The 9,753-nt window shown below is 40.9% G+C and overlaps 1 pseudogene; it reads left to right on the forward strand.

The window, feature by feature from the left end:
- The first annotated feature begins 4,317 nt into the window (after positions 1-4,317).
- On the forward strand, positions 4,318-5,390 carry LOC134391871 (starch-binding domain-containing protein 1-like; annotated as a pseudogene).
- Positions 5,391-9,753: the final 4,363 nt, after the last annotated feature.

Below are 9,753 nucleotides of genomic sequence, written 5' to 3' on the forward strand. Positions count from 1 at the left end.
AAGAAAATGACACAATCATATTCCTTGATCTTACCTTAAAAGTCATGACCACAAATTTTAAATGAGTACTCAACACTACTTCCAGTCTTTTTATATTTACTTAGTAATTTCCCACTCACAGCCTACAATCTGCAGCCTCCCCCACCCCCAAATCACTCCACTCCACCATACTAACCTTTTTGTTCCTTGAACTGGTTCAAAGTGTTTCCACCTCTGGGTTTTTCTACTTGCTGTTCTCTCTACCCAGAATGCTCTTCCCTAAACCTTTTACACAACTATTGGCAATAATAGCTTGTCTCAATGTTACCTTCTCAGAGAGAAGACCTACCCTAGCCATATCAGCTGTAGGAGCCCCCTACAATTATCAGTTCACTCTACCACATTATCCTGTTTTATTGATTTAAAGTCACCATCTGAAATTATCTATTTGCTTACTTTTTTTATAGTCTGTCTCTATCCCACCAATCTGAAAGCTTCATGGGAGTCAAACATGCTTCACCCTTCTATCCTAATGGTCTAAAACAATTTCAGGTATATAGTAGGTGCTTAATAAATATTATTGAATTAATGGCTAGGAATTAATTTTCACAGGGAAGAAAGAGTGTAGGAATACCAAGTACTTCACATCACATCATGGCAATACTTTCATTCACCAGCACTCCAATTTTATTTTTTAAATGGACTTTCTCTTATAATTTTCAATCATTTACAGACTAAGAGAACTTCATTTCAGCAAACTGTCAGTCTGAACCACTCATTATTTCCATCTCTTTGAAATTTATAAATCTTCCAGAGCCACTATATATCATTAATGGCAAAGCCTAATCAAGAATTTGAATCCAGAGCTTAATCAATCTCAGTAAAACCAGTTATGTTCCTATACCTTTAATCACGTGTATTATACTCTTTTGGCTTAATGATGATTGGCATATCCACGATAAGAGGAAGTAATTAAAGTTTTCTAAAATACATTCGGTTTCCCTTAAGATCTGGGTCTCAAATGTTTCCTGGAATCAATATTCTCAGCTCCCTAGATTCCTTATATTACTTTGAACTGGTTAAACCTACATCCAGAGCACTATATTCCATTATATTCCATTCAAATTCATGACATGTAATTAAATGTAAGGAAGACTTTGTGGCAAGAAATTGTATTTAAAACCCATCTAATGCCATGAATATTTCATGGTGCCAGACACTGTACCAGGTGCTGCCGAGAGTGCGCAGAAGAGAAACACTCGGCACCTGCTCTCAAAACAGTTTCGGCCTCAGAAGCACCCCTGGAGAGGTGAAGGACATCACTGAATGGAGACTTTCACTGAGGTTATTGGATCAAGTGAAAGCACCAACAATTTGATTTAAAAGCTGTGTATCTGGTGACAGAAACTTGTAACAGCGAAAGGTTAAGTGTAGCTTGACACCCATAATTTACCAACGGAAATTATCTTGTCTTTTTATATTTTCTTTTAAAGAGCTCAGGGGAATAATATTTGGTTTGGGTTTAAAGCCTAGATGTCTATGAAAATTGCTCTGCAGTATTTCTAGATTGTTCTAAAGTTATTTTTCTACCTTGTATTCTCCAAGAAAGATGATTATAGTACATTATAATTTATCTTATAACCATTTGTATTATAATAATTTATACTATTATGTTACATATTTGCTTGGTTATAATATAAACATAACCAAATCTTAGTCTGACATGTCCAATAACTCAAGTTACCTCTGGAATCAGCTACCAGCAGACCATAGTTGACAGGCTCACATCACATCAAATTCTACTAAAGCTCAGCAGCTATTAGTAGTTAAAGTATTTTGTAAACACTCTTTGCACACTTGCTAAAAGTATTTGGGGACAATGTGTGAAGAGAGAAAGACTTTTTATAGACTTAGGCGAGGGAACCAACAATTAAAGAAAAATCCATTGCTTTCATTCTGTGGTGAGATATCCTCCAAAAATTCACATAGACGTGTCGGGAATGCTTTATCCTACTCATCAACTCAGCCAAGTCCTTGGTCCATAGATTTTGCAAGCCAGTTTGTGATGATCATACAGTCCCATTTATGGAAAGTAAGGAGACTTGTGGGACCCACTGGCCCACTAACAATGCAGACTTTAATACTAAGATACTTTAATGAATTAAGGTAGAATATATGTGTTCCTTTGCACAAGACAAGAGTTTGCTTAAAGCTGGGTATGTTTCTCATTGCTTTTCCTTAATGGGAGTGGAGAGATAAAAGAAACTAAGGAGCAGTGAGACACATCTTTTTCAAAGAAAGCGAATATCTTAGTCCATTTTCTGTTGCTTATTTTTGAAAAAATACCTGAAACTGAGCGATTTATAGAGAAACAAAATTTATTTCTCACAGTTCTGGAGGCTGAGAGGTCTAAGGTCAAGAAATCACATCTGATGAGGGCCTTCTTGCTGGTGGGGGGCTCTCTGCAGAGTCCTGAGGCAGCTCAGGGCATCACATGGTGAGGAAGCTGAGTGTGCTAGCCCAGGTCTCTCTTCCTCTTCTTATAAAGCCACCAGTCCCACTCCCATGATTACCCACTAATTCATGAGCCATTAACCCATTCATGGATTAATCCACTTATGCATGCAGAGCCCTGATGACCCAATCAGCCCTGAAAGGCCCCATCTTCCATTACTACAGTCCAATTCCCCACCCTCTTAATACCGTTATGAAGATTAAGTTTCAGCATGAGTTTTGGAGGAGACAAACATTCAAACCATAACAGAGGAGTTTGCTTCTTTGACTTCTCTATTCCCCACATATAAATCTCTACAGCTGTCATCTTAGGGGCAGTGTCCAAGAAAGTCAACAATTAGAATGGTAAACAGATTTCAACTCTGAGACTAAGACAATGGTAGTGGCTACTTGAGACGATGTGCTGAGAAATACATCTGTCATATATGTGCCATTGCACAACTGGGCATTGGGCTTTCCTTAACCCGTACAGTCCTTGAATGAAGTCAGCATTTTGAAAAGGAAAGCACATTGGCCCCACCAGGCAAGAGGAACCCCTGGTGTGCCCTTCTCTCCTTTCTGTCTCTATATTCCCTGCTTATCTTTTAAGGCCCAATCGAGACTCCAGCTTCCTCAGAAACCTCCTAATTCCACACACTATTCTCTCCTCAGAACCTTTATAACTATAATGTATGTCACATAAGCTAGTGTTTCATTAGATATTTTATCATTTTCTAGCAAAAGTCTAATTCACTAAAATGGACAAGTTCTTGTATTTCTTTATGCATTACAGGGATCAATACATGTTAGCCACACAAAATGAGCTTTGTCATCGATAGGAAGGTCTCGAGTGCAAAGCTGTTGCTCTCAGAATCTTCAAAATCTGATTCATCTTAATATGCTCATTCACAGAGAAACCTACAGACAAGTTGCAATGAAAAGAATAATATTGCTCATCTTCTTGAAGGAGTCGATTTAGCAAAACAATGATAAAGCAAAGTAATCTCACTTTTAAGTTAGGATCCCATTTTCCAAATGATGTCAAAAGCTTTGGTTACAGGCTCTTTTTCTTCTGCCACCTCTGATCTCACAGAGACCCCCAGGGTCTTCTGGTCACTTTCCTTGTGACATGGTTCCCTCCTGACTACCCACCACAGTTATTGATGGATGTAAACAAGACTTGCCTTCGGGCTTGGGGAATCCAGACATCGGGACTAAGATTTATCTCCTACGGGGAGGAGACCAGTTATCTTCAGGACTGGAATTCAGTGCAGAATGTGGGCAATAATGTCTATCCCACAGGGCTGCTAGAAGGCTTAACCACGGTGATGAGTGGTGCCCCCTAATTTCATCAGAAAGGCACTCAGTAAATGAAGATTGTGTTGCTGCTCTCATAGTCTTGATTTAATTGTCTTTGCCCAACCTCAGTGCTGATGTTTTAAGAATCTAATTTGTTCTGCTGCTTCTTACCACTTTTTATACAGGAACTTTTCCTGTCTTTGTCATCCTCTACCCCCATAAGTCCCTCTCCAAGTAATTAGATGCCCATCCTTGTCAGTCAGTCACCCAAGGTTGAGATGGTGATACCTTTGCCATGGCTGACCCTTTACTGATAAGCTGAGTCACTCCTAACAAAAGCAACGCTCAGATAACGTAAGATTTTCATGTCCTTATTTGTCCTTCTTTCTGGTGAGCTGCTTTTAGGTCTCTTTACACCTCCTAAAAGCCACTTCACCTTGAAAAAAAACTAAAAGTCAAAACTGTGCTCATGAGAGTGGCTCTGCCTGCATGACCTCAGCCCCTGTCTTGGTCCCTGTCATCTCTGGGGACCACAGCCTCTCAGCCATGGGCAGTGTCTGGCCCACCCTGATGGCCAAAGGGGGTCTGTCCTGAACACTTTTTGTCTGGTTGCTGTGGGGTGGACTTGGGGACACAGGGAAGAATGGGGACATGGAGCAGGAAAAGGATGCCCCTCTTGAAGAGGCTGCAGATCTGGGAAGTGAACAGGGTGGTGACAGTGGCAGACTGAGCCTTGGACTTTCCAAGTAGGAGGTGTTTGCCAAACCAAAGAATCTTCAAGGAAGCAATGGATGTTTGATTGCTGAGACCAAAGACCTTCGTGAGCTGCGGGAAGCAGCATGGAGACTGCAGAATCCTTCCAGAGAAGGCTGTGACAATTCAAGAGAGCATGCTCATTCTGGGTAGTTTCCAGACACAGAAGCTCTAGCTACTTGGAGACTGGTAACTCTAGGGCTTACTCTGAAGTTTCAAGAAATGAAAGCCTTGAATCTTCATTAGGAGAATGGGTATTCCAAAAAGGGCAAGAGACGCCTGCTAAAGCAGATAGGTGTTTTGCAGAGAAGTTGCTTTCTATCAACCTGCTCATGGACAGCACTATAGAGGTGAGATTTGCACAATCGGACAGCCAGGGCCTGGCTGACCATGAGGATGGGAAATGGTGTTAGGCACTCATCCTGCAGGGATGCTGGTTTTGGCGGCAGTCTTGAGGCTCCAGTGTTAAGTCTAAATCTGGGAATGGACTATGGCAGAAGCACTCTTGTGGAAACAAGAGGTCAGAAATGGATGTGAAAGCAGGAAGGGTAGTAGCAATGTCTTCAGAGTCTCAGCAAATTGGTGTCAGGTTCCAGGTCCGTCATATCACAAGCACTGATGTGCAATTCATTGCAGTGACTGGAGATCATGAGAGTCTTGGGAGATGGAACACTTACATCCCACTCCACTACAGCAAGGATCCGTGGTGGTCTCGTTCTGTTTTCCTGCCAGCAGACATAGTGGTGGAGTGGAAGTTTGTGTTGGTAGAGAATGCAAAAGTTACCTTCTGGGAAGAATGCAGCAATAGGGTCCTAAAGACCGGCCATGAAGATAAAGTGGTTCACAAGTGGTAGGGGCTTCACTGATTCAGTTTGCAAAGTACTGGAGAAGCTGGAGCAGAATGCGGATGAGTCTAAGGTTGTGGAGCACACTGAATCATCTAAAATCAGATAAAGGCAGTGGGACTCCAAATTTAGTCATCAGAATAACTTCAAATTTGCTCATGGCTTCTGTCTAATGTGCAGAAATATCTGTATGCAGATAATGCTTCCAGAGAGCATGGACTTTTTTCCCCTGTGGCATTGATTGATGGATTTATGGTGATCCATCATTACTTTAGGGCTTGATCCTCCTGGGGAGTGACTTGGCTAAGCTTCAGGTGCACAGAAACTAAATAGCTGCATGGGGTTCAAGCTTGATCATTTAGATGATCCTTAGACCAAGGGAGTAAAATAAGCCTCATTCAAAAATAGCTGATTTCTTATTGGTACAGTTGAAAAAACGCTCTTTACTACATACGCTTTTTTTTTTCAGCTGGCGGGAACAGGAAGCAAATCCTGGACCTTGGTATTATCAGCATCATGCTCTAACAGACTGAGCTAACCAGCCAGCCCACATACACATTTTATATTTAAAAATAGTTAACACCATATGGAACTGCTATCAGCAAATATGTGGTCACTAGATGTGATTAGTAAGGATGTGAGTAATGCTCTAAGACTCCCCAATGTTTTTTGTTTGATATTACCCACCAAGTTTGGTTTCAAAGGTAACAAGTCTGTCTTTGTCTTAATGATCTAAGACTGGTGTAAAAACAATGGGCCTAATCACAGTCAGTCATCATGGAAGTCAGTCATGGGAGCATCTCATGAGGAAAGGGAACATGAATGGGATTGGGGTGTGGACTGAGTGAAGTGGCCTGATTGACACCTTTCAAGGTGGGAGCCTCGGTAGGGCCATCTCTCTCCCACTGCCCCTCACCTGTCCCACCAGATCTGGACAGATGGACTGTCCTACAGCAATCTTTTCCATCCGCCACCCTCTTTCCTTTCCTTTCCTTTCATACCAGCAGCTATCTTGGGTAACAAATTTATACAAGATAGTGATACAGAAGTACATCTTTGCTCTGAGAAGAAACTAATATTTAAACCTTAAGTTATAACTGAACAAATGATAAAATTTGAATTTTAATATCTTTTTTAAAAAACAGTGGTCGTGAGCTGTTTGTTTCAATTCTGATAGCAGATCAGGTGGGATGAGGATGGAGATTAAAATTAATGGATGAAATAAAGTAATGAGGCCTGGAAAGTTATCTTTCAATACCAGTTATCTGTATTCTTTCATGCTTTCCTCGCCACACAGCTTCCTTCTCCCATTATCTTGGGTAATTGAGAAATAACATATGCAAACTCTGTTATCTAATTTGAAAAAAAACAAAAAAGAAGAAGAGTTGTACTAAGGAGTTATTACAACAAGAGAAAATGTCCTGAAGGCATTATTTTCTCCTTCTAGAATATCATCATTTCTTATCCAGATACTCTGTCAAGATAGAAATCTTTCTCCCTTGTGTCTGACTTCTGTCTCAATCCATGTGCCATTTAAGGATGAAGGGACATTTACTCAAGGCCCAGTTTATGTCTAATTTAAATCTGATGCCAAATAAGGAACAGAACTTCAACCTAAAAAAAACAAAAAATGTTCTATCTTGACAAGTAAGTCAAATTGAATTTCATTTCTCAGGGTTTGTTCTACTTTCTAAGCCTGTGTAGTCCCCATATGATTACCTAATAATCTAGGAATACAATGTTCTGAATTGCAGTTAAATACGAGATATCCCCTTGATAATTTTTTTTGTTATATTGAATTTGGCCTTCTCCAGAGATTTAAACAAATAAACAAGCACAATTGGTAACTTGGAATTTTCTGAATTTAATTTATGCTTACTTCATGATTTCTCTTTGGCTCCTCCACCATCAGGTGCATTCAGCAAGAATGAAAAGGAAAACACATGTGAAAAGGAAAACACAATTCCTAACCATCAGAAGCAGATAGTCTAGCTGGGAATAACTTTGTTTCTACCATGTGCAAAGCACTGTAGCAAAATATGTTCACATTAAATTAACAGTTACAGAACAGTATACAACAGAAAACTAAGGTTTAAGACAAATGACTTTGGATTCAGTACCACCTAGTTCAAAGTCAGTCATCAGTCACTTTTCTTGCCATGTCCAGTATCCTCTTCCAATTTTCTAATTTAACTAATTCTATCTATGTCCCATGGAAGGCATAGCCCTACTTTACAGCATGACACTACCAGCTTCCAACAAGAACTGATTGGATCAGTTGTGGACACTTGACCAATAGAAGCAATCAATAAATTGGGAGCCAAACATATTCTCTCCCTCTCCCATTTTTGAACTAAGAGATAAAGAGACTATAGTCAAGTTGTAGTGGGCACTGGATCTGTGAGTTCACTCATAGACAAGACAAAGCCAAGTGCAAGAAGGAGGCAAGGAGAGAATGAGCATTATATCAGATTGCAAAAATGGCTGAGGTTCTTCCCACCCCTTTGCAGTTCCTTACGTAAAAGCGAAGTTTATTTCTCTTTCCATTGAATCTGGACTAGGTCGTATGCCTTGCTTTGGCCACATGACACAAGCAGAAGCTTAAAAAAGTGCTTGGTGAATTGGGGTTTGCCCTCTCTCTCCTGCTGTTCTTTGGACCCCTGAGGCCGTAATATGAAGAAGCCTGGACTAATCTAGTGGAGGATGAGAGGCCATAAGGAGCAAAGACGTGCTGCCAGCTGAGGCTCCCCTGACCGACCAACCTGCCAACTGCAAGATGCATGAGTGAGACCCTTCAGGCCACCCGGCCTGCCTGAGCCCCAGCTGTCTACAGAGGTCAGCAGAGCCAACCCAGACCTGAAGAATCTCCCAGCTGACCTACAAATCAGCAGAAATAATAAAGTTTTGGTATTTTAGGCCATTTTGTTTTGAGGTGTTCTTGTTTGTTTGTTTTGCTAAGATCATGCATGACAGACACTTTTGTCACCTTAGCATTTTTTCCATTCAGGAATGGTGCTGCTCCCATCTGGTGGACCCATCAATCACGTGACCCCCACTTTCCCACCACAACGGTACGCATGTGATACAAACTGGCCTAACAAAGCACCCCGTTCTCCTGGAAGCAGCAATGGCCTGTGTGTGACCCAAGTAAAGACAGTGAGAGTTAAGCACCAGCCAAAAGAGGCGCTCTTTGCTGTGCTTCTTTCCTTCCTTCTGAGCAGCTGAATCCGTATTTGTTACCACTTAAAAAGAGCCTGCCTAAGAATGAAACCAAAGCCAAGAGAGGGGGCAAAAAAGACAGAAAGAAAAGAAAAGAAAGCTAAGTCAAGAGGTAGAAAAAAAGATCAACTTTTTTTAACATAATGTGAACTCGTGGTTGTAACCACACCTGAAGTTTTTGGACTTCATAGTTACTATTTTGCTTAAGATGACTTAAATTAGGTCTCTGTCTCTCACAATTCAAAGAGTCCTAATGCAAATGTCTCCTCGATCTGTTTAAAGTGTACACCATGTATGATTTCTACTACCTCCGTTTCACAGCAGTTAGACATGTGGTCTCTTGTGTAACTCAAAAGATCGACAACACCATGTCATGATGGCACATAGATACCCAGGGAGACAGATACCTCACAGGCAGCGGCATCATTAATAATGATGAAAAGGTACATTTTCTCTGAAGGACAACAGAAGAAAAGGAATACATTGTGATGATTATAAAAGCAGTTACTACATTCTCTGACTCTGCAGAAATTTGTCCTACTTTCAAAACCTACAATTTCCAATCTGAAATCCATTATACTGGGTAAATGGTGATTTTCACGATGTGGAAATTGGCTTTATTTTCCTTTCTTGCCATCAAGTTGCATCTGCTGTGAAAGACAGGGAGTGGACATTTGCTGTTTCGGCTCCTTGCATTCGTTGCATTTTCCTTGGTTACTGAGTGTTACTTCTCTTTGAGGAGTTACCTCTGGACACTCTCTGAGGAACAAGCAAATGACCCAAGCTAAGCTAGTCAAATACTCATCCCGGGAATTTGAATATCAAGCAGAAGTACAAAAGGATTAAAAAAAAAATTGTTTCTTCATTTCGGCAGCCTCATCTTGACAAAATCTTCAAGTAGTTCCTGAAACTTCACATCAGAAATGTTCCTGTCAGTTCTTAGAGCCACCTAGTATTCTCCTAAAGTTCACAAGAAACAGTTCCTGTTGCTTGCACTAAAGGATGTTGAGGCAGAGCAGGCTAACTCGCCACCAATGATCTGCATTCCCCTTCCAGAGCACAAAGTGGTTTCTGGGAGACACCGCCAGCCACGGCTCTGTTTCCAAGTGTTCTGCCACCTTTTGAGTCCACACAACTCGTTCTCATTTACAGAATATGAAGGGCA

This window comes from Cynocephalus volans, chromosome 12 (assembly GCF_027409185.1).
Source record: "Cynocephalus volans isolate mCynVol1 chromosome 12, mCynVol1.pri, whole genome shotgun sequence".
Taxonomy (NCBI): domain Eukaryota; kingdom Metazoa; phylum Chordata; class Mammalia; order Dermoptera; family Cynocephalidae; genus Cynocephalus; species Cynocephalus volans.